The sequence below is a fragment of the Urocitellus parryii genome, chromosome 5 (genome assembly GCF_045843805.1).
Source record: "Urocitellus parryii isolate mUroPar1 chromosome 5, mUroPar1.hap1, whole genome shotgun sequence".
NCBI lineage: Eukaryota > Metazoa > Chordata > Mammalia > Rodentia > Sciuridae > Urocitellus > Urocitellus parryii.
In genome coordinates this window covers 152,995,630-153,022,342 of record NC_135535.1, presented here as the reverse complement: position 1 = coordinate 153,022,342, position 26,713 = coordinate 152,995,630, and positions in this window count along the sequence as shown.

Below are 26,713 nucleotides of genomic sequence, written 5' to 3'. Positions count from 1 at the left end.
GCATCTAAGGCAATCAAGTGAGTTTTGTAGCTTTAAAATCTGTCTTTTTCATAATGAATAAATATGTTTAGAAGGTCATTATTATTGCTTTGCATTTGTAAAGGAAGAAACAATAATTAATACTTATCAAATATCTATATCGAGAGTCACTTTCAAGTTTCCATCTTTCTCTTGCTTTAATTTCATTGTTCTTGGAGGACAGGAGTCTTCCCCATCAAGTTTTTTTGATGGAATTCTAGTTGGTCAGGTTAATCCACCTCATTGTTAATCATTTGTATTTTTCTGATATGTAATACTGCCCACTAAGCACTAGTTATTATCCTGAGCAACAGAATAGAACCAGGTATGAAACAGATGAACTTCAATTATACTTGACATTTTTATTGTTTTGAATATTGATTTTATATCTGGAAATAAGTCTGGATCACTGGTATAAAATTCAGAACCATGAATTTCAAACATAGATGTGAAATTTTGAAAATGTAAATTTTAAGCTATTTAGATAGCAAAAGTTTGGAAAGAAGCAAAATATGTAAATCAAACTTTGTTTTGCCAGTTTTACTGATGCATTATTGACAAAAACTGTGTGTGTTTAAGGTTGCAATGTGATGTTTTGCTATATATACTACTGCGGAGGGATAACCACAATCAAGTTTGGCAGCATCTCCCTCACCTCATGTAGTTCCTTTTGTATGAAAGTGTTGAGAATACTTAAGACCTACTCTGTTAGCAAATTTCATGTGTATAGTACATTATTATTTTTAACTGTAATTACCATGGCATACGTTAGCTCTCCAGAACTTATTCATCTTGTAAGTAAAATGTTGTACCCTTTGACCCAGATCCTCTAATTTCTTTTACCTCCTGGTTCCTAGCAACCACTCCTGTGATCTGAGTTCTTACCTTCCACCAGTAAGTGAGATCATGCAGTATTTGTTTTCCTGATTTTTTTTTTATTTCATTCAGCATAATGTCTTCCAAATTCACTTATATTGTAGCAAATGGCAAGCTTTTCTTCTTTTTTAGACCTGGATGATATTCCACTGTGTGTGTGTGTGTGCGTGCGTGTGTGTGTGTGTGTGTGTGTGTGCGTGCGTGCGTGTGTGTGTGTGTGTGTGTGTGTATTTTCATCCGTTCATCGGTTGACAGACGTAATTTGTTTCCATATCTTAGCTATTTTGAATGATGCTACAATAAACATGAAAGTGCAGATATCTCTCTTTAAGATACTGATTACATATTCTTTAAGTATATACCAGATATGGGACTGCTATATGGTAGTTCTATTTTTAGAATCTCTGTGTGTTTTCTACACTAGCTGCACCAAGGTATTGATTGGTGCAGCTAGTGTACAAACAGGATTGATTGTACTGATGTACACAAAAATTTTAAAATTGTCAAAATTGTATTTACTAAAATAGAAACTACATTAGAATCACAAAGATATCTTTCAGCTTGATAAAAGCTTAACTCCAACTCCCTGTAGGTAAAAAGACAAATGAGTTCACTGATCCAACTGAAAGGACAGATATGATAGGCCTGATTCAGGGGTACAAATAATATCATCAGTGCTCTTCTCTGTTATCATAGTCAAATTCTCATGTGAGTAGTAACCAGCACCAGGTTAATATTATACTCAAATAATTTATGTCCACCTGGAACGTCAGAATGTGACCATATTTGGAACAGAATCTTTGCAGATGTGATTAGTTAAATTAAACTAAGGTTGTACTGGATTGGAGTAGGGCCACAGTCCAATGGCCTGTGTTCTCATAAGAAGAGGAGTTGACACGCAGAAACACCTAGAGAAGGAGAAGGTCACAGGAAGACAGAAACAGAGACGGAAAAGATGCAGTGGCCAGCCAAGGGACACTAGGGACTGTGGGAAGTCACCAGCAGCTAGGAAGATCTAAAGAAAAACTCTTCCCTGGAGTCTTTAAGGGAAGCATGGTCACACTGAGACATTGATTTTGAATTTCTCATCTCCAGAATTGTGAGAAAGAATTTCTATTGTTTTTAGGAACCTTTGCAGCAATTTGTTTTTATGGCCCTAGGAAACAGATACACAGCCCAAATGACAAGAATAAACTTTTTGGATCGCAGTGGGAAATGGTTCTGGGGTGACCTCCTACTGGCACACTGCTTTACAAATCCATTTTTACTCAAACATTGTGGCCAAGAAGAAGGGCAATTCTGCCGAGAATTTGTCCCCCCCCCCAGTATTTCTCTGACATCCTTTCTGCAGAGTAGGGTATAGACCCTTATAAATTGACAGTCAAGTGGCCCTCCCCTTCTCAGTTCAGACTGCACCCAGAAATGAGGATACCCAAGAACACAATTATCCTCTGCACTTGCCCTAAATCTATCACACCATGAGAAGTCTATGCTTGGCATAACTAGTGCTGAATTTTTCTTTTCATATTTTGCTTTTACCAGTTCCGCAGTTAGTAGTTAGTAGTACCTGGAGAGAGCTGTATGGAGACAGATCTTCCCGACAGAAGCTATAACCTTCAGTAGAGGAACACAGCCAAGTCCAAACCTTGGTTTCTCAGAGAGGGGAGATGGAGGTAATGAATATCTTGAATCTATTCTCCCCCAGCCTTTACTTTCAAGTTTATGTTTCCTATCATCCAAATCTATCTAGAATTGAGAGAATACACTGAAGCGTTCCATAAAAGTCAGGTTCCTAAGGAGCACATGGCAAAACAGAGAAATTGGATTGTGGTTATAGAAGTGCAAATGGAGATGCCCAGCTCAGTGGGAAAATTATGAAGGACACAACAGATATAAACAGGAAAGTTTAATGTAATCGTTTATTCATCAATTGTGTCTATAATTTTAAACGAAGGAAAGAAGGCATGAATTGTAGCTTAAAAGTTTAAGGCAAGATCTCCAAAATCCACTAAAACTTTCATAGAATATTTTAATTGATCAGCATACAAAGGCATGAGATTACACCCCACCTACATTGCTCATCTGCTGAGGCTCTCACGAAGTTGCTTTCCAAGTGTTAATCCTGCTCTCTATTGATGGTCTTAAGACCAATCTGCATTTAAGAAACTGTTAAATTTTGCATTGCTTGAAATTAAATTCAAAGGATGGGTGGGCGGTTTGGAGAACAAAAATGAGCAACCAGCCAGGCTGGTATGATTGATTGTGCTTTTGTACACACCAAGAAGATCAATCTACTCTCCTTGAAAAAGAATTTTTTAAAAGTTCAAATGACTTTGAAGCTAATCCAATATACTATAGACCCTCACTGAGTCCAGCTGGGATGAGCGATAGAGTCTACTATACTAGCTTTTGTGAGAAAAGTCATCTTTCATGTAGGTGCTGTTAGCCTTCAAAAAGGCAAGCAGCTGACATTGTATGACAAAGATAGACCAGAGTCCAGGGGACCAGGGCAGATTGGTCAAGTCAGCTAATCTTCTCCCTTGGGGAAAAGTAATGCCCTCTGTCCTCCTCTAGGGGTTCCCACTGCTGATCAGAGGAACAGTGCCTAGTGGTAGCCTTGTGACATGTGCATCACATCTATGATCTCCACTGTTTCAGGATCAGGAGGAAAAAACAAGGACTTGTTCAGCCAAAGAAGCTGCACCTAAGACAACAGTGAAAGGTGTCAGATTGCAAACTTCAAACTAGACTCAAATTCCTCATTTATTGAACAGACATGTGTCAAGAAATTATTTAACCTGCCTCATCTGAAATAGCAGTATTTTAATCTGAAATGAACTGAGTAAGCAAGGAACCACCTGAAATTCCAGTAGAGAGGTTTGTTGTCATCATTGTTGCTTTGATTTGTTTGTTTAAATTATTCCTACAAAAGCACATTGGGTTTCCTAGTCTTAAGTATCTGACTAATCACCTCAATGTTCTGTGTCATTTTAAGCTCAGAGAACTTCTCATTGGTACCCTGGCTTCAATATTCACTGTCTGCAGAGTATACTTATTATAAAGTACATTTAGGGCTGGGGATGTGGCTCAAGTGGTAAGGCGCTCGCCTGGCATGTGCGGGGTGCTGGGTTCGATCCTCAGCACCACATAAAATAAAAATAAAGATGTGTGTCCATCGAAAACTGAAAAATAAATATTAAAAAATATTCTCTCTGTCTCCCTCTCTCTCTCCTCTCTCTCTTTAAAAAAACAAAATAGTAGATTCGACTGCACCAAGTATGATTTTATATATTAAAGCAAAAAATTAAATTGCCGATCAGTAGCAATTAACCAGTTAATTTTAAAGAATCAGAGGTTTAAAAAAGAAGCATAGCTGGGCATGGTGATGCATGCCTGTAATTGAAGTGTCTTAGGAAGCAGAGGCAGGAGAATTGCAAGTTTGAGTGAAGCCAGCCTCAGCAAGTTAATGAGGCCCTAAGCCAACTTTGTGAGAATCTGTCTCAAAATGAAAAATAAAAAGGGGTTGGGGTATGACTCAGTGATTAAGCACCCCTAGGTTCAGTCCCCAACACGCTACACACACACATAGACACACACACACACACACACACACACACACACACACACACACACTAAAAATAAAAGTAAAAATTAAAAAGTAGCACAGAAAAATCAGGATAAGAAAAAAAAGGAAAAGTAAATAGATCTGAAAAGATACACTTGCTCTTCTCACTCAAATTTTGGTCTTTAATCTTGAAAAAGTTGTTTATTTTACTTTTCAAAGGTAGTTATTCAAATGTCACCTGAGTTATGAAATTACACCTATTCTTATACTCAGGAAATATTCTTCACAAGAATGTTTAATTTTACTACACAAGTTTTCTTAGCTCCTGAAAGTGTCACCACAGCTACATCTACAGATGTGTTTAGGTATTTAAAACTTTGTGAATCTAACCTAGCTGGGGATGTTGCTCAGTGGTAGAACACTTGCTTAGCATGTACAAGGCCCTGAGCTCAATCCCAGTACCTTGCACACCTGTGCACACACACAGATACAATCAAAAGCTAGATTTATTGTCAATTGTGTGTATATAAACTTGTCTAACACTATTTTAATCCCATTTATATAGAATTAATATCAAATTTCAATGCATTTCAACTCCTATTTGGATACCATTTTGATAGCAATTTTGATAGAATACTTTTAATAGCAAAATTGTTGAGTTTTAACAAAACATTTTAATAAAATAACCTGTTCAAGAGTCTATGTTTTATCATTCTATTAGTTATATATTCCACAGATATTTATTGAGGGATAAAACATAGTAGAGGATAGGAAAGGCAGCAGAATATAACAGACACTAGTATGGCATTATGTAAAAACGTGGATATGTAACCGATGTGATTCTGCAATCTGTATATGGGGAAAAATGGGAGTTCATAACCCACTTGAATCAAATGTATGAAATATGATATGTCAAGAGCTATGTAATGTTTTGAACAACTAATAATAAAAAAATAAAACATAAACCAAGATAGATATAATGCCTCTGTTCGGGGAAGTCTAGCCTGGTAATCAAACAAATTATGAGGGCACTTATATTAAAAGAGTACCAGGAGAAAGGCTTAAGTTCAGAATTTGTGTGACTTGTTAGTCTTTATGGAGACTCAAATTTTTATCTCCATCTTTAGGCATAACCAGAAATAAGCAATGTAAATATGCAGAATCTGGTCCAAAAAGATCCAAAGACTTGGCACAAAAGGCAGTAACCCTGCAGTCCAGAGAGTGTGAAGATGTTCTCCACTGGCACAATAAAACAGAAATAAGACGCTCTGAAAGCCATAAGGTTTTATATCCTCTCAGCTCTTTGAGAGTGGAAGAGGTCCACACTACTTCTTGTATAATCTTACCAGGGCTGTATGGACAGATCTGGGTTTAACTTCTAGAATCACCACTTTCCTTGAATAAACTAATTTCTCTGCCCTTGGTCCCCTCACCAGTAGAGTGGATATAATTTTGCCTTTTTCAGGGGGTTGACATGGGGACTGAAAATAATATATGCAAAAGCCCCAAGAAAAATGGCTCTGGATACCAAAAAGAAAAGGGGCAGGTAGGCATGTTATTAGTAACATGTAAGTAACATGTAGTAACAGTAAGAGTCACAGCAGTAACAGCTTTGGTCCTAAACCAGTGGTAAAGTAGCTTTCCAAGTATAGAAATTGGGGTAGGAAGGTTAAGTGAACAGTGGCGGAGGTCAGCCTTCTACATGACATTTGAATCTTACTCAGTTCTCTTCCTATAATATTATATTACTTTATTTCTGTAAAATGATAGGATTTTTTTAGAAGTAAGTTTTTTTGTTTTGTTTTTTGGTTTTTTTTTTCCCCCCCTAATACTGGGGATTGAATCCAGGGCCTCATACTTGCTAGGCAAGTGCTCCACCACTGAGCTACAGCCCTTAGAAATGTAATTTTTTGATAAACATTATTACCAAATAGAAAAATCATTCAATGACTTTTAACCATCTTTGTAAACAATTTCAATCACCACATGCCTGAAACAGTCAAGTAAGCATTAGACAGGAGAAGAGACCTAGCAAAACATCAACTACAAACAATTGCTCTATTATTTATATAATAAGCAGCACTACCGATCATTTTAAAATAAAAAAATAAAAGAAATAGGTCTATAAAAGCAGTCTTTGAAATGTTTTGAAAAAAGGGAAAGAGAAAAAAAAACTTCAGCAGGTCATTTTAAACTATGGGAATTGTGCTTTCCTTTGGATAATGAGACTGCAGCATTATTAAAGGGAAAGCAGTTTTATTTTAGCAGTGTCATTATATTGCATTTACTAGCTTTAGCAGCACTCAGTAAGAAAATGGCTAGCAATATCCATACTAAGTATCCTCAAAATGTATTTAATTTGCATTAAACAAAGAAAACTATACCAAGTGCTTAGAAACCTTACTTTCTCTGCTGTCTTTTCCTCTCCCTTCCTACAGCCATCACCTGAGTTCCACCGCCCTCATTATCTTGCATTCCACTGTTAAAATAACCTGCTATCTCCTCTCTTCCCCCTCACTATTTTCCCTCTGGAGTCCACCCCCACACTCTCCCTGCAGGAGTTGGCCTAAAGCACCCATCTGATTATACATCAGTGCCATGTGCAGGCTACAGGGTTTCCCCAAACTCTTAACATTGTAGTCCAATCTTCAAGGTACCCTGGATCTGCACCAACTCAGTGGCACTAATTCTTATACATTTTATGTATACCTAATTGTCACCCAAAGAGACCTATTAATTATTTCCTAAACATTTACCGAATATTCTCCTTTCCAAAACGTTTTCATGTGGGTATACCTCAGCTCTTTCCATACCAGGCCTGTTTCCAAAATTAGAAATCCTACACAACGCATTAGCATGTTCACCTAGGATCTTAACTTATAGATAGTGTATCTTTAAGTAAATTATGGGGCATCAATATAACAGAATATTATTCGATTTTTCAAAATAATCTGGAAACATTTCACAATATTTTTAAACACTAATACATTATTTAAAAATAATTTTTCAAGTTATACATATAATTTGCCATCATACAAAAATATATTTTCTATGCTCGTATAAGTGAAAGATAAGTTAATCTGAAATAAATACGTTTAAATGTTAATAGTGAGTTTTACTAAGTGAGGGAATTATAGACAAATATTTATTATGTTCAATGTGTAGAGGTGGTTGTTTTTTCCCCCAGATTTTCTAAACAAACTGCATAGTATTCAACACTTTTATAATTTAAAAAATTCTCATTTTTAAAGTATGTTTACCTGTTAATTCTGCTCCACATATTTCTTCCTTCATAAAGCCTTTGGCCATGGCCCAACTAGAGTATATTGTTGAGCCTCTTTAAGATATTCCCTTGCATATTTTGGACATGCATTGGAAGGCCCTCTTATATAACTTTGCTTACAAGCCAAAATTCTTTCTTAATTACCTCATCTAATCACTAACCCCCATACCGATATTACTCTTAAAGTGAGAATTTAATTTTAAATCCTTTAAAGTAATTTTGTTATAAATAAGGATAGTTCATTGCTTTTTCCCCCACTATACTTGTTACAACTTAGAAATTAATCATAAAACTGTGCAAATAATTACCACTAATGAAAATTTTTAAGTTCAAAAGATGAAATCACATTGTCTAAATGAAAATTTGAGTCAAATACATAAATAGAAAATTGGGGGTCCTGTTATGTATTATCGTGCAATTATTTCTCAGTTATTCCCTTTGATACTTAAATTTATCAATAAGTTATTCTCTAAAATTAGAAAATAGTAATGTCTTTAGTTCATAGTCATGTAATAGAAATTGAAAATAGGATGCAGTGAAATGTTTTAAGGCTTCTAATTTTAGTATGCCTTTCCTCAGAATAAAAACTTATTTCAGGACCACAAATTAGCCTATTTGGTAAGTCGTTTTATTCTCAATTTAGGTGGACAACAGGCAAACATTACTTTAGGGCTCAAATTGGTTTAGAGAACATTACTATATTTATTGTAAAATAATCTCCAAATATGTAATCCTAGTTTGTTTTCCTTATTTTCATAAGTACCACTGACATCTGATGCCAGTGCCAGTTCTTTATTCTAGAACTGAGAATTTTAGGAAGCTCTAGATTTGCATTGAAAGAGAAACACAGAATATCTGAGATCATGCCCCAATTTCCTTTTTCTTGGCACAAAGTAGCAAAGGAGGGGGGAAGTAGTGACATGGAAGGCATTAATCTTAAACTGGAATTATGTACTAGGTGCTTGTTATGGTTTGGATATGAAGTGTCCCCCCCAAAGCTACTGTGTTAGTGCAGAAGGTCCCTGGGGACATGTCTTTGGAGAATATTTTATCCCTTGCTCCTTGTGTACTCCCTCCCCCCTTCTCTGTCTTTCTCCCTCTCTTGGCTACCATGAAATGAGCAGCTTTCCTCTGCCACACCCTCAGACCCAGAGTGATGCAATCAGCAGATTGGGGAATGAACCTATGAAATCATGAGCTCAAAATAAACTTTTCCTCCTCCAAGTTGTCCTGGTCAGGTATTTTAGTCACAGTGATGAAAACTTAACTAACACACAGTTTCTATTACGTTTAGTTAATCTATCAATTTATCCTCCTACAGAATCCTACATGAAATGCATTATAACTCCTATTTTGTATCTAAAGAAGCCAGAACTGTTAGGGATTAAATTAATGTACTAGATCACACAATTTAGAGAATGGCTTGCTAGGATTTAATCACAACAGCTTGTGTTTTTGCTAGCATATTGTGATGATGCTTTTATTTGTAAATGAATGATGGGGAAGAGAGAAGATAATCTGACATCATTTCTTATTACCTCTTAAGCACTTTAAATTAGCATATTTGAAACAGTCTTGAATCCATCCTTCTCTTCCACCAAAAAGCCTTCTCTGCCCCCCATCTTTACCACCTCCATTAACACTAGTACTAAACACCAATTGGTCAGACCAAAAACCAAGGGAGTGGTGTTGATTTCTTTCTTTTCTCATGGACTTCCCATTGCAACCATAAATGTTATCAGCTTCATATTCAGATATTTATAATGTCTTTGGGTACTTCTTAAAAAACAAATATATATATATATATATATATATATATATATATATATATATATATGATTAAAAATAATTGTTAGAGCTGTTTAAAGGCAAACTGGTTTTTCAAGTAGTAATTTAATGGGACAAACATTGAGACATCTCCATATATGTGTGGTATTTATTATTCCAAAGCTATGAACTAAGCTGAGATGAAGACCAGACACAGTTTAAATCTCAACAGAGCCTAGGTAGACCAGGGGTTAAGCTCCTTTTGCTTCTGTTTAAAAGTCCAGAAATAGAACTGCTTCTGTTTCCTGCGCTGAGATGTGAGGCTGCTTCCTAAGAGGTCCTTAGATAGTCTCCCATTAAAAAACAAGAGCTGGAGAGAAGCTCAGAGTGGACCCAAAAATGGCAACCAAAGGATAAAGGCCTTGGGGTAGGTTCATAAAATTCTGTCCTTGTGCCTAGAAGCAAAGGTACAGTGAGACCATGGCTTTGCCTACAGTTTCTATATAAATGTAATGTTGCAAATACACAAAGGGAGACTTTAATGAGAAATGAAAATGATTGAAAACAAGGCATAAGTTCTAGATGAGTACCAGTGCTGTGGACTATGGAAAAAAAAACTCACTCAACTAAAACGTGTGTATGTGTGTACATGGCACTGAAACCTACAGGTTTAGGGATAATTTGCATGTGTTAGAAATATATATATATGCATGTGTTACATATTTATAATACAATACTGCATAAATTCATTCCCTAATACATATATGTATATGTATATATATGTGTGTGTATGTATATGTTTATATACATATATGTGTGTGTGTGTGTATATATATATATATATATATGTACATATATATATTATAAGCTATGAAAATAAACATTCCCCTTTTCTTTTGTCCTTTGAAGGCCTAGTCAAAATTTAGTTCATCAGTTTGTTCCTTTTCATCCTTCCTGGGTTTGTACAATAATTCTTCACGCCTCTTTTGTAGTAATTGCTATGCAGTATCTTAATTATTTGCTACAGGCTTTGCTTCCTCACTAAAATACTGGTGTTTGATTAGAGGAATTTGGTCCCCAGGATCTAGCAAAGTGCCTGTCTCACAATGAGCAATGAATAATGACTGAATCAAAGAATGAATGATTAATTTTTTTTCAGTTATTAAAGGTAGCCACATATGATGGAAAAAATAGCTAAGCAATCATGCATATGGGAAGCAGGGATGAGGAGCAGATCTTGGACATTAGTAACTGAAGTTCACAGAGCCATTTTTAGAGTATTGCCTTTGTTGTGATTCAGTCCATGTCACCAAGTGGCCCCCACATCTTTCTCTTCAAACTCCATATTCTCAGGAGAAAATCATGGCCTCCTCCAATTTAATTTGTAGTGTTTCTACCTCTACATGCACCAAGTGATGCTGGAGGATAGAAGAATGGCACAAATATGGTATGACCAGAATTGCTGTAAGCTAAGATACTCCCAAATTTTGGATTTGTCACAAATGTTCACTCACATCATGGCCGATGTAAATTTTGCTTTTAGAAAACTATTAAAAATCATATGCAAGTGTTATTTGGCAAGCTTACCATGCTTAGGAAAGACTGACTTCTTCAAACAAAATTTGATGAATTGTCAGCATTAATCACTGGCATAGCCTTAGAACTTGTAGAGAGTGGGTTTGAGTTGACACACACCATTGCTGTGAAACAGAAGTGATTTAAATCCAGCATTAATGAAATATGCATATAATTCTAAACATAAAAAAGTAAACAGAAGAGATGACTGGATGGCTGAATGACAAGCTTGGGGAGATTGGCAGATATAATGAGATAAGATTTAACATGAATACCACAGGATAATTTACCTGGGGAAAAATTAATCAGAAGCTGGGATTTAAAATGAAAATCCATTCTCCCTTTGGAAATAAATAATGTTTAAATAGTTTCTGGTTCTAGTGGCTAATAACATGCATATGAGCTCACTTTGTAATGCTGTTGCTAAACAGCCCATTGCTTTCCCAGGAGAAAGAACATAATGGATCATTTCAACCAGACACACACACACAAAGGAAAGAAAGTGCCTTTAGCAGCTTCAGGAATCACCTTGATTCTACAGTCTGTAATTGGAGGCCTCTCAACAGAGAAAGAACACCTTAAAGTTTAAGGAAAGGCAATAAACATCATGAAATGAATCAGAGCCCATTTAATTTGGAAAACCTTGAAAGGGCTCAGAAAGAGGTCATTCTGCCCAGGCCAGTACAATCAGCCTCTGGCTGCCAGACAACAATAAAAGGGATTATTGCTAGTATATATATTGAGTGCTTACACTGGGCCAGTAATGCCAAGTACTTCAGATGCATTATCACCTATAATTCCCACAACGGACCTGAGTCATTACTACTTGACAGTATCCATTTTACAGATAAGGAAACTGAGGCTTAGAGACATTGGGTAAGTTGCATGTAGTCTTAAAACAATGAAGGGGCTGCACCAAGTCACCTCTACCTTAACCTCTCAGAATCCACAACTGCACTCTTCATTACCCTGTGGGTATTTTCAGTGCTATTCTGCTACTTATGAATCTGTAAATCCATTTTTCCTGCCTGACTTCTAAGGTTCTCTACTAATTAAGGAGGTTATCTCCTTTCTCTTTGATCTCTTTCAGTTTTTCAATAATTACTGTCCTTCGAATTCAGAACATTCCAAAGAATCATGGTAAATACTGTCTGTGAATCTTTGCTGTGATGTGCCTATGCTGTCCACAGCCCAGTTGTGCTAGGGCAGTGGGGCAGGTTGGCGAGTGACCAAAGAAGACACCTAGAGATAGGATGTGAGATACAAGATTTATTAAATAAAAATGCTTATGGAGAATGCTCTGTGATGATGGGCTGGATAAGTAGCACCTCTATTTCTCATGGTGCCCCTGGGGCTTTGCCAAAATGTAGCGCAGATGATGACCAGCTGGGCAAGCACATATTCTCCCCTCGGAGCTCTGCTCTGCAAGTATTACCACAAGGAGGGGTTTTTAGAGCTTAGGTTAGCTTTAGCCCATTGCGTGATAATCATTCCAAGAACCTTGCCTACATGCAGAAAGCAGTTTCTAAGCAATTTTTACAGATAACGGTAGTTGCCCTAGTTTCCAGTGTGTATAAGAGACAGTCAGTGTTCTTCAAGATAATACATATCTGGACATTTCTTTCTAGGCCCTTTACTTTGCTAGGTTCTTGGAAATTAAAAGGGGCATTTCAGGGATATAGTGTTTTACTGTCCTCTTTCTTTGTTTGTGTCCAAGGATGGCACAGTAGCAAATTTGGAAATCTCCCTTTTTCTACTTGTTCAACTCTTCCAAATTTCTCCATAAGCACTCAACCTTCTCAGAGAACTTTAGATTAAATTTGTATTTTTGAAATTATCTTCAATTGATTTGCATACATGTTTACACCTGTTATCCTATCAGCAGCACTATCCTATATTGTCTTGATCTGATTCATTGTCCAGAATCCTTCTGGGTGCAGGTTATCAACCACAAATTCTGTTCAGTTGCTCAAAGACAGAAAGCACTGGGGATATTGGGAAGATTTTAAAATATTTCTAAAGATTGCTATCCAAAGAAAATGTCCTATCCACAGGGAAGGAACTGTGAAGTTTAAACTTTCTGTTCAAACTGAGAAGGAAAAAAAATCAGAAATGAAACTTTTCATGAAAAGAAAAGAGTCAGATCTACTAAGCCCAGCTTTAAGGTGTATTGACATTTGATGCTTGGAAATTATCCACTTAAACTCTCAGCAATTGCAGTGAGAGAACACTGTGCTGCCAGACAAGAATCCTGAGCTATCAAAGTTGTCCATCTGTTTTTGGTTGTGTGTGGTGAAACTCTGGGTGTTATGCTCAAAAATTTATTCTGACTTCTACATCTGGGATGTGAGATATCAGATTGTGAAAAGGGCATGAGGATTGAATAAATCAAAATATAATGACCTTGGCATTGAAGGTATGTCTACCTGGAGGGCAACCTGCTCCTGGGAGTAATACAGAAGCCTAAAAAACAGCTGAATGTTAGTGCATTTTACCATTGCAATCCCAATGAAAGAAAAATGATGATGAAGCCATCAGCTATCCTACACCACACACATTCTGTTGCCATTGAAAAATGTTCCACATCTGTGTCTTAATGCTGGCATCTGCTTCAAATTACCCTCAGATGAGCTCTACAGCTCTTGCCTAATTGGACACTATCAAAATGACATGGCTGTTATTGCTTAGCTTCTAGTTGCCCTTTATGCAGCAGTCTGGGCTCATAATGAATCTTCATCTTCACACGGAAGAATCTTATTTTTACAAGAAATTCTAAGGGTAGTATGTTTCAGTAATTTGTTTGAAATATCTTATATATCAAATTATTAGTTCTCACCTAAATTTCTTATTGCCTTTTAACTGAGAAATTTTTAAAACTCAGTAGTCTAGAGGCAGTTGGAAACAAAATGAGATGGAATTCAGTGCATTTAGACCTCCAGGGAATTCATTTTATAAAGAGCAAAGAATTAAAAAAAAAAAAACAGATGATGAAATTAAGGTTCAGGCAAGTGAAATAGTTTCCTTCAGGTCAAATGTTGAACTTGTGGCAGAATCCTGCAGGGAGCAGGGTTCTTTTCCTGATCGCTGTCATTTGGAGCTGTCATTAGCATCCAGTAAGTCAATACAGCAACGTCAAAGACAAGTTGAGTCCACACATAGCCTTTCCTTACCTCTTAATGAAACTTGACACATTATCAAGATGGAAAACGTCATTGAACTTTGCTGTCACAGAAGACAAGTAAATGGCTTTGAGAAAACTGATAGAAAAATTTAAGCCTGACGTACACACACACAAAAAAAAAACCCAAGGTCTATTTTAGATTTAATATGCAGCAAGTTCAAGAGTGAGTTGATGCAGCAGTAATTTTACGAGATAAAACTCACCAATAAGACCAAGGGAGAGTATGAGCCATCAGGACAGTGTTTTAGTATTATGTTGCCTCATCTTGATAGGAAGTCAGGGAGATTTAACCAAGGTGTAATTTATTCAAATTGTTTGCACTATGAAAAATAGGGAAGCTATATTATATAGCAAATTCATTTCTGTGATATTTTAAAATTCTGCCACATAAAGACCAAAGTTTTATATCTGCAGATAGTTCTTAAAATATATAGTATATAGGTGGTGAATCATATGAATTCATTTCATGATGAAACAATTATTTCTGTGAATTGACCATAGCACTGAATTTCACATTTTGGTGAATAATGTTATCATATCTTCTAATTCTCAGGTGAGAATCTTCATCTCCTACCATGGCTTCAGCTCCTGTCTTCAAATCTGACTGACTCAACCTGTGATATATTTTTTTTTCTCCCAATTGTCTGCCTGCCACCCCCATTTTAATTCAATCTTATTCCATCAAAAGATTGGACAATCAACCCCAGCAGCAATCTAACTAGTCCTTATCCCTCAACCCTATTTTCTCTAGACTCTAGGTTAACCTTCACTTGGCATCAGCAGTATTTTTTTTAATACAAAGCTATTTGTGTTATACTCTCATTTTGGAAACTTCAAGAAGTTCCTAATACAGAAAAACAAAACAAAACAAAAACAAACAAACAAAAACAATAACAACAGAAACAACCTGTAAATCCTCTGAATGGCCTACATGAGCATCAAATCCTGGATGTAGCTCAGCCATGTGAACCCATTTATGGGCTTTTTACTTGTCCTATTTTTCAAACTGCAATGAGCATCTCACTAAACACCAACTTACTTGCCTTTGCTAATTATTTTCCTACTAATTAATTGTACTGATGTATCCATTTGATGAACTTTTACTCATCCCTAATGAACCAGCTTAAATATCAACTCTCCTGCAAAGTGTTTCCTGACTCTCCAAGGCATGGCAATCTATTCTTTGAATTTCTCCATTTTTCTACATGTTTACCCACTATTGCCCTTGTTATATTGTACTGTTTTTCTTGATATTTTTTTCTCATGTGTTGTTCATAATTTGTAGCAGGCAAGAACTGAGTCTTCTTGTATTTTTTATCCCCAGTATCTAGGGCATCTTAGGTGCTGGGATGGTTAAGTATTTAATGAATTTGTCTCTTATATTTCATGTCATTTTCAGTAGTCACAGTGATTAGTCATGGTCTTCATTGCACAAATGTTAATTTTTCATAATATTAAATCTAGGGTGAATTCTTCAAAGAACTACCAACTACAGAAAAAAATTTAAATTTCCAAGAGAATAAAAACAAAGAAATGTCTTTGAATTCGGCAAAGTGGTCATTAATGACATCTTCGGAAATAATTCCAGAAGAATTGGAGAGACGTTTTAAAGGCATTGAAGAATAAAGATGAATATAAAAATAACTAATATTTTTAACACCTTGTAAGACCCATCATGTGGCTTTATATATTTGATACATAATACCTGTCTGAGATAAGACTCTGACAGGTGACAATAGTCCTAAGCCCATATACCTATGTCAGAAATCATAGTTTTAAATATGTGCATCTAATTATGTCTATTGATATTATTATAATTTATTATGATAATTTAGTAATTATAAGGCTACTAAAATATATGTAGATAAGAATAAGGAGGCACAGAGAAAATTAGAAACTACCCCAATTCACATAGTGCATCAAGTGTAGATTAGTGATAAGCCCAATGGCTTTGATCTTAGAACCTCTGCAAGTCTTCTCTCCACTTGACCTTAACAGAATACTCTCACTCAAAAAGTGCTGCTACAAAATACAGAGACAGATGTTCAGGTAGGGACCTGGAGAAATTCAACTCGTGCAAGCCAAGATTTGTTTTCCTTTTGAGTAAGGTTTCTGCCTATTTGAGGTCAAAGGCAGGGAGGAGAAATTCCTAAAATAAAATGGATATAACAAAACTTAACATAAGTGCTTGCTTTATATCTAATTGCTTAACTACAACTTTTAAGCACCCTATTATGACCATAACCATAAAAACTTCATTAACACTTATGCCTCAGGAAACATGTCACTTGGGTCAGTAGTGGAAAAAGGTATAGAGAAGCCCCAGAGCAAGAAAAGGCAGGACAATAGAAAAGAGTGCTCCCCCCACACCCTAAGTTCAGGAACTGAGCAGCAGCTGCGCTGAATTGAACTTCTAGGTAGAGGGATACACTGGAGGATGGATGGTGGGAAATTGTTTGAACTGATCCTCCAGGGTACCGGAGGAGTGTGGCAGATAAATTGTGCTTTGAGCTTCATTTTCTGAGAGAAAAGTGGTCAAATTGTTTTTAAGAAGTATACTCCAGTACTTATCCATCTTTCATGAGATTGGATTCTAAACTCAGCCCAAAAGGCAAAGTTACTCATAAAAAAAAATCACTTAGATTGTGCATGGATACTGTATGGATGATTTTATGAATCTAATCCTGTCAGTAATCATTTTGTGTATGAACTTTTGAGAATCAAAACTTTTGAAGGAAACAAAGGAAATTCCACTTACACAATCCTGGATATTTAAACTGTTCTGCCCTTCTCCTAAATACCACAGACTAGCAATGAATAAGAAATTGTTGAGTAGTGGAAAAAAGGTATAAAACAGGTTTTAAAACACCCCTGCTTTCCTGAATAGTTTACTCCTTTCACTTTTAATTTCAAGTTTCTGTTGCCATAATACCTACAGTTTTGTAAGTTAACTAATATGGCTGGGGTAAGTCATTCCTAAGTTAACTTGTAATGAGAATCTACTGCATTACATTTCAATTATAGTGCATATAAAATATACTGTGCATAAAAAAATATAGTAAGAACAATATAGGTTGTATAAAGAATGAGTTAATGCAATCGCTTCAAATATCTAAATGAGAGACTGAAATTATATATCACAGGATATATGAGATAGTAATATCTTTCTTGTTCATAAAGCCTCAGGACATCACCTCAATATTTATGAGCTCAAAATCAGTGGTTATTGCAATGTGCCATTCTCTTCCATGCAGAATAATTGCTGACATAAATCATTGCTATAAAATTGATGTAATTATATTTCATTTTTCTACACAATATATATGTATATGTATGTCTATTTAAAACATAATTACATGCTCATCACATATTCCATTTCAACATTAAAATTTACTCCTTGCAAAATAATAGAGAAATAGAGCAACACATATCCAAATTTATTAATATAATATTTTTCTATTCGTGCACATTTAATTATTATTAAGTCTCTTGAGGTTGCTGAGTAATTTCACAAAGAAAATAATTTTAATATTTTCTTCCTTCACATTTATTACAATATATGTAATTATAAACCACAGTTACTGTATTAATGTGTATTTAAATAAGAATGTGATTAAGTATTTTAAGTATATATGTTATTAAATAAAATTATTTTCCATGAGTATAATTCTATGTGACCTCATAATACCATACCCCACAATATTAATCAAAATGGGTACTGGTTAAATTAACCACAGTGATTTTCAACAATGGGGTTTTAGAGAACATTTATAGTGTAAATATACTGAAAGGAGATGATATTGGTAAAATGTTCTTTGCAAAAGGAAATTCCTGATATAATTTACAATTGAGGAGGTGGCATGCTTTTTATCTTCTCTATTTTTCACGTACAATGAAACTTTGTTTTTATGTGATTCATTCACTAAAATATTGCAAACAAAATGTAAGATTGTATTGATCAGGGTCCCCAAGTGGTCCCAGTTAATCAATTTCTCCAGGGGTGACTTCTTTGGTCTGATTCACATCAAATACAAGTCTTTGGGACTGTCTGATGTCTAGTAGTTTGTTATGGCACTTTACAAAGCAGGTAGCAGGAGCAGGTTGGTGGCGTGGGCCAGAGACAGAAGCAGTCAAATTACCCCCTGACCAGGAGGATCTCCTTTCAGAAACCATTCTCAATTAATGGATTCTTCTCTCTTTCTTATACCTGCATGACATCAGGGTCAGTTACCAGGTGTTTCTTTCACAAATAGTGTTTAAGCTATTCTTACCAGGGTAAGCTTTGCCTTAAGCTTTAGATGTGCTAAAGGGACCCTTTTGCCAGGAAACCTGTGGGCCAGGTTGCAATTCACTGCTAAGTAACACATAGTGTTGGTCCTATGAGATTCCTGAGTGTCCTTAAGGCCATCATTAACATTTTAGCCATGGTCTTTCTCTTATAGTAAATACTACAAAGATTCATTTCACTTCTTCTGCATCTATCTCTCTCCAGTAATATTCTAATGGGGCATTCTGCCTACTCCTCTTCCCATATCAGTTTAATCCACTCTCCTGTTCTTCATATTTTATAAAAACAAAGAGTAGAACTGCTTTGACACATTATTTTACCAAAAGGGTATAAAGTAAAATTTAAAGAGTGGTACAGACCACTACACATTATTAGGTAAAATCTGAAAACTATAAGTTATAAAAACATGTAAGAGTGGACATACATGATGAAAACATACTTTTAAAAATCTGTTGGAAGTGTTTGTCTTTTGGTGGGAAAGATTATCCTTTTTTAACTCACATATATTTTATTGATTAGCTTCATGCTACTACAACAAATTACCGGAAACTAGCTACTTACAAAGAAAAGGGAGGTTCATTTTAGCTCATGGTTCTGGATGTCTGAAGGCATGGTACCTATATTAGTTCAGTTCTGGTGAGGGCCGTGGATGGCCATTGCAGGGAGGATGTGTCTGAACAAGTTACCCATATGACAGACTGAAGTAGAGAGAGGGAGGAGGAGACAGGGTTTTAACAGTCCCCTTTGAGGTCATGCCTCCAGTGACCTAAGGTGTACAGTACTTCCCAATACCACCTCCCTAGAGACACAGGCTTTATACATGGACCTCTGGGAAGCATTGAATCAAACCATAACGCACACATACATATATAAATAATTGACATACAGACATATATGTAAAATATTTGAATATAATTACATAAAATATTAACTTTATGTTTAAAATTATGATTTATAAATTTTAAAATTTCAATTAAATAATACTTCTTTAGACTAGACCCCTATCTCTCACCCTGCACAAAAATCAAGTCAAAATGGATCAAAGATCTAAGAATTAGACCAGAAATTATGCAAATCCTGGAAGAACATGTAGGATTAACATCCCAAAATATATATATACACAGGTAATTATTTTCTCCATGGGATCCCTAAAGCTCAGGAAATAATGTCAAGAGTTAATGGGAGAACATCAAATTGAAATGATTATGTACAGCAAAATAATTATGAATGTGAAGAAAGAATCTACAAAATGAGAGAAAATCTTTGATAGTTACTCCTTTGACTGAGGAGTATAGAAAATGTAAATAACTCAAAAAAAATTAACACCAAAAAAATCCAATTAATAAATTGGCAAATTAACTGAACAAACACTTCTTAAAAGAAGAAATACAAATGGATACAAGTGGCCAAAAAAATGCAATTAGGGAAATGCAAATCAAAACTACACTGAGATTTGATCTCACTCCAGTCAGAAGGGTAGCCATCAAGAATTCAAACAATAATAAATGCTGGAGAGGATGTGGAGAAAAATGAATACTTTTACACTGTTGATAGAACTGCAAATTGGTATAAACACTTTGAAAATCAATGTGGAGATTCCTCAAAAGATGTGGAATGAAACTTCCATCTGACCCATCTGTATTACTCCTTGGTATTTATCTTAAACAATTAAAGTATTCATACTGTGAGAGATACATGCATATCCGTGTTTATAGAGGCACAATTCATAATAGCCAACTATGGAACCAGCTTAGATGTCTGTCAATGAGTGACTGGATAAATAAAATGTGGTTTTACCACATTATAGAATTTTATTCAGCCTTAAAAAAATGAAATCATGATGTGTGCAGGAAAGTGGATGGAACTTAAGACCATTCTGTTAAGGGAAAGAAGCTAAACTCAGAAAGTCAAATGTCATGTTTTCTCTCATATGTGGAAGCTAGAGAGGAAAAAAGAAAAGAAAGGTGGGGATTAATCTCTTGAAAATTGAAGGAAAATCTGTAGAGTAGAGGAAAGGCACCAGGGGGAAGGAGGAGGGAAGGGGAAAGGGAAATAGTGAAGAATGGTATTGGCCAAATCATATGGCCATATTGTGGGCATGTAAGAATATGTAACAACAAATCACACCATTATACACAAGTATAATGTGAAAGTTAGAAAAATAGTCGTTCTTTAAATATATGAACAAAATTGCAATGATGCAATATTTATCAAATAACTATATTATGAATAATAATATCAGGATATTACATATAAGAAAATTTAGATGTGGACAATATTTCTCTCAGAACAAACTTAATATATATATTAAGTTTAATATATATATATATATACATATATTATATATGTATATATATAATATATATTATATATATCAGATATTATGTACCAGATATTATGTATTTATAAATTGACATTTATATACATACAAATATGTACATATGTATATATGTCTCTCTATGGGTATATTATGTATACCTTCAATTTCAAACAAAAAATAAATCCAGACACTGTGAAACTAGTATTAAGATTATCCCAGTAGTTCAGCAGATCCCTGTAAATTGGTCCAAAACTGTTGCTTGGAGATAAGAAAGAAGTTGCTAGATTTGAGATATGTATCTTAGAGCTGATAGGATATGAAGATATATTGGAGAGGCAAGAAAAAGAAATGTCAGAGTTTCTACTTTACAACATGAAAAAAAACAGGTGGATGGAAACATTATTTCTTAAGATAGAAACTTCTGGAGAAGTAATAAGAGAGAAGTTAATGAGTTGAGAGATGCCTTGAGACCTCCAAATGAAAATGTCAAGCACATAGTTTAATCTATATGTGTAGGCATAAAAAAGAAATCAGAAATAGAAACAAATGTGGGAACAGTCATATCTAGATGATATTTAAAACCCTGTTAGCAAATGAAATAAACTAGAGAATGCATTTAGATTAAGGGGCGAGATCAACGTTAAGATCTGATAGAAGAGACAAAGAGAACTAAAATTGAGAATTCAGATTGATGGGAAGAAATTAGAATAGCATGCAATCTCAGAAAAGGAGAAAGTAGAGGCCTTTGTGCTGTCCTTATTCTTTTCTTTTTTGTAGGACAAAATTATTAGGAAAATTATCCAAGACTTGGGATTGGGCAAAAGAGATACCTGAGCATTGTGTAGCAGACCCTCTAGGGATTATCTGATCTCATTGGGTGAGATGGGTGGGGATATTTGATGGGACTTGTTATTGGCTAGGACTCTGGACAGCTCAACATATATAGAAGTTAAAGAAAACTGATAGCACTGCAATATTTTTTTCATTGCAATGTAAATGTATTTAATCTAGTAGAGAATATAAATCTCTAAGACCAGTCCTCATTAGGTTTTCACTTGATTGTTCTACTATTTATTTATTACTTGATTGGTTAAATCTTTAACTTATATTTATTTTATATTTTCATGAGAATTATGTTCTTAATTTCTTTGAAAAATTACAATTTGTGAGTCCCAACTGCCATCTTTGGCAAAAAATATCTAGCCCCCACATGTGGGAAAGTAATCAAAACTCAGCATCAAGTCCTTTGTGTAGTTGATTTGGTTCTAGGCTCCACATCAATTAGGCCACTATCCAAGGAATGCAGGTGGCCACTCGAAGCTGAAAAGGGGAATTAAATCAATTATTTCCTAAAACCTCCATAAGGAGTAGAAGCCTGCCAGTACCTTGATCTTAGTCTAGTAAGATGCATTTCAAAAATTTGACGGCCACAACTATATGGTAATATGTGTTTTATTAAGTCGCTAAGTATTGTGGTAATTTGTTACAACTAATTATTTAGCTAGCATATTAGGAAACTAATATAGACAAACTAATGAAAACATTTGCTGTTCAGATAGCTGATTGAGACTCCCCGGTATGCAAAACAACCTCAATGGTAAACCACCCTAGATACAACTTCATTCTCTTCCTATAAAAGTCTAAGGAATAACCACCCTGCTGAGCCGCCCTATTCTTGGATCCCTGGGCTCTTGCTAATGCAATAGCTTGAATAAAACCCATTCCTTAATCCTCTAGCATATTATGTCTTTGACAGTTTGGTGCTGAGCTCTGATAGGATCAGGTCTCACTGTTGGATCCTCACAGCTAATCGAGACTGGACCTTTTATGATCCATTTCTGACTAGTGGCCTGGGGATCCAACAGTGAACTTCACTCTTGGTCTATGCTTCAGACTGTTGTCTATAGCAGGGAAGGTTTTGGCTCCTTTTTGAGAACTGATGATGTCTGCTGGTGGTTTCCCTTGGTTTTATGGTTGGACCATTTGGTGAATTCTGTAAATAAACTAATGGTTCATAGAGCTCTGGTTTCCAGGGAATGAAAGCAGAGAATTTGGTTTGCTAGTTGTTTCCATTTATCTATTTGGATATTTCCAGTTCAAATCAATTAATCACTTACACCCACTAATAACAGAATAGGTCTTTGATATGGACAGGCATATTTTGCAATTTTGTTTAACCTTGACACAGGACTAATTGTTTATAATTGATGTTACAAACTCACTATGTATATCAGTGTATGCATTAATGTGTCTGTGAATGTGGAATGTTTTTCTGCCTCTGAATGCTATTACCAAGTGAGATTGCATAATCTCTTAAATTAAAGAAGACTTGAATTGACTAACTTAAAATAAGTAAGTACAGCTGTGTGTAGTGTTGCATGCCTGTAATCCCAGCAGCTTGGGAGTATTGCCAGTTCAAAACCAACCTCAACAATTTAGCAATGCTCTAAGCAACTTAGTGAGACCCTGTCTAAAATAACAAAAAGGTCTAGGGGTGGAGGTGTGACTCAATGGTTAAGCACCCTTGGGTTCAATCTCCAGTAAAAAAAAAAGTAAGCACTTACATAATTTAAATATTCCTAAAACTTACAAACATTAACAATTTGAATATCTAGTACTTTTAAGATACTAAAGAAACCTACTTGAAACCAATGGCTTTAAGAATTTGAGATCATGTACTTTAAATAAATTTTGGGGAAAGAGACAAGTTTAATAATGTGAATTTAATAAAAAATAGCTATATCTTCACCATTATATATAACACAAGCTTATGTTTTTACTCTATTTGGATAGTTTGTCCTAAATTACCACACACTTATAGATCAAATAAACTAACGTTTCTTCTACTAAATGTTTAAGATGGTTAAATATGTAAATTTTCATTTAATCAAGTAGAGTCATTATTTTGACAAACTTCATTTCAATAGATATGATGTTTTGTAGTAAATAAACTTGAAAATAGTTTCTAAGAATTTTTAAGACGTTTAAAACATAACTAACCTTAGTTAATTAATGGGTAGTCGTTATATAACTACATCGCTTTTAAATAAGAAAATTTTGAGACATTCATTACTGTGCATGATATTAAGTTTATTACTTTTGACTCTTATTTTTTATTTATTACAGAAAGACTATATTTGGAAGCATGAATGTGCTACTACATGGTATGTGTGACTACAGAAAGTTGTAAAGGGTGTTTTCATAAGCCTGTTGGTCTTCTCAGAAGTGCTAATATATGATAGGTGATGCACAATTAATCATCTTCTGGTTTTAACTGTGAAATAGAAGTTATTTTGGTTAAAAGTTATAATCAATATATGTGCTGTATCAAGAACAAGAGCAACAGAAAGGTATAATTTTGTATGCAAGGTATGCAAGATATGCTTTTGTTAAGAGAAAAAGAAGACCAAATAGTTTTTGTTTGGTTCCTTGTTTTTGTTTTTTTTCTAAACATGACTGATTGCTCCAGAATTAGAATGAAGAAAGTGTAGAACAAAATCTGAACATATAGAAAACTGTAGAACTTCCTTGAAAAATTTATTTCATTTGCTGTGGTCAAAGCTGACTAAAGCATAATGTGTTTGCCTAACAGTTCTAAAAAAGAAGGGTTATATTTGTTTGGGTTTTTTTTTGTTTCTTTTATATTTCTCTTGGAATATTGGTCCATAAAAAATCTGTCATTGTCTTCTAGGTAATCTTCCTAGAAGGCAGAGAGTCTGTGTATTGTAATTGTCTCTGTTTTATATTGACTTTATCATACTCTTGGTTATTTCCAAAAACATAGTTTTCTGAAGTTTAAAACCTTTAAGACTTTATGACCATGTTTCTTGCCACATTATCTGTTAAAACATTTTATTTTCTCCCTGATTAAATAGGTACTTAAGTATTGTTTCCTGGTGACTCATGATCTATCATAATCCTGTTCAACTCTCCTGACAAATTTTGACATTTCCCTTCCCCCAAACTGAATCCTAAATGATATCTTTTACACCTAAAACTGCCTCTGAGATTTCCCAGAGGGCCCTTAGAAAACCAGAGTATTTGTTCATCTGTCTTCTAAAGAGAAAGATGCCAGACAATTAGGTCTATTCAATATGTTGCTATTGGTGAGTGGTATAGGAAACATCACCAAATCAGAAGAGTTATTTAACCCTCCCTGGGTTAAATTTATATGGGAAAAAATGTTGCATATATTTCAGAAACTGGATACTGTATGAAAAGTCCCTAGAGATTTTTTTCAATGCTTTGCTGTCAATAATGCCTTTCTACTAATTAAGTTCTAGTATTTCTTTGCCCTAGAGTAGACAAGATAGTAAACAATCTGTCAAAATCTCAAGATATTTTTTTAAATGTTAATTTTGTTGCTACTGAACCTTCTTATTTTGTATCTAGTATCTTCCAACCTCTTCATTTTGCAAGTGGGTATTTGTATCACCTGGGGAGTTTTAGTAATATTCAGATGTTTAGAACCTACTTCAAATTTACTGCATCTCTTTACTTAAAAACCCTGACTTAGTCTTAGTGCACTCTAACAAGATATTTGATCTATTCCATGGTGCATTATATTTCAGGATTATTATAGGATATATCTTAATATATTTTTGAAAGATCATGTAATCAAAACAGCCATAACACCAAAAGCAATATACTGACTCAGTGCAAAGCCCATTAAAATAGCAATGAGACTCTTCTTAGAACTTGAAAGGCAGTCCTAAAATTCATTTGAAAGAATAAAAAACCCAAAATATCCAAAGCAACACTGAGCAAAAAGAGTGCCACTTGAAGACATCACAACACCTGATATAAAATTATACTAGAGCTATAGGAACAAAAAAGAAAAGAATTGCTTGGTATAAAAACAGACCTGAAGACCAGTGGAAAAGAATAGAAGACACAGAGACAAACCCACATAGATGCAGTCATCTGATCCTTGCCAATGACACCCAAATCATACATTGAAGCAAAGACAGCCTTTTAAATAAACAAATAATGCTGGGAAACTGGATGTTCACAATTAGAAGAATGAAAGTAGGTTCCTTTCTCTCACCTCGCACAAAATCAACTCAGAATGGATTAAAGACCTGGGAATTAGACAAGAAACATGGCAACTACTAAAAGAAAATGTATGTTAAAAACTCTCCAACATATCCGTGCAACATATTTCCTTAATAAGACTCCTAAATCTCAAGAAATAAAACCAAGAATTAATAAGTGCAGTGGCTTCAAATTAAAGAGTTTCTACACAGCAAAGGAAACAATTAGCATGAAGAGAGAACATACAGAATGGGAGAAAATCTTTACCAGCTAGTCTTCAAACATATATAAAGAACTCAACAACACCTACACAAACAAACAAACAAAAGGAACAAATAGCTCAAAGGGCAAATGAACTAAACAAACATTTCTCAAAAGAAGAGTGCAGATGGCCAAAATGTATATGAAAATAGGCTCAACATCTCTAGCAACCATGGAAATGTATATCAAAACTACCCTTAAAATTTATCTCACTCCATTTAGAATGGCAATAATCAAGAGTAAAAATGACAATAAAGTGAGGATGTGGAGAAAATATTATACTTTTGTATGGTTGGTGGGACTGCAAAGTAGCACGACAACTTTGGAAGGCAGTATGGAGATTCCACAGAACACTGGGAATGGAACCACCTTATGACCCAGCCATCCCACTCCTTGGTGTTTATACAAAAAAAATAAAGTCAGCATACTATAATGATACAGACATATTAATGTTGATAGCAGTGCAATTCACAGTAGCCTAATATTGCAACCAGCTTAGGAATCTATCCATGGATGGATGGATAAAGAAAGCATTGTACACATAT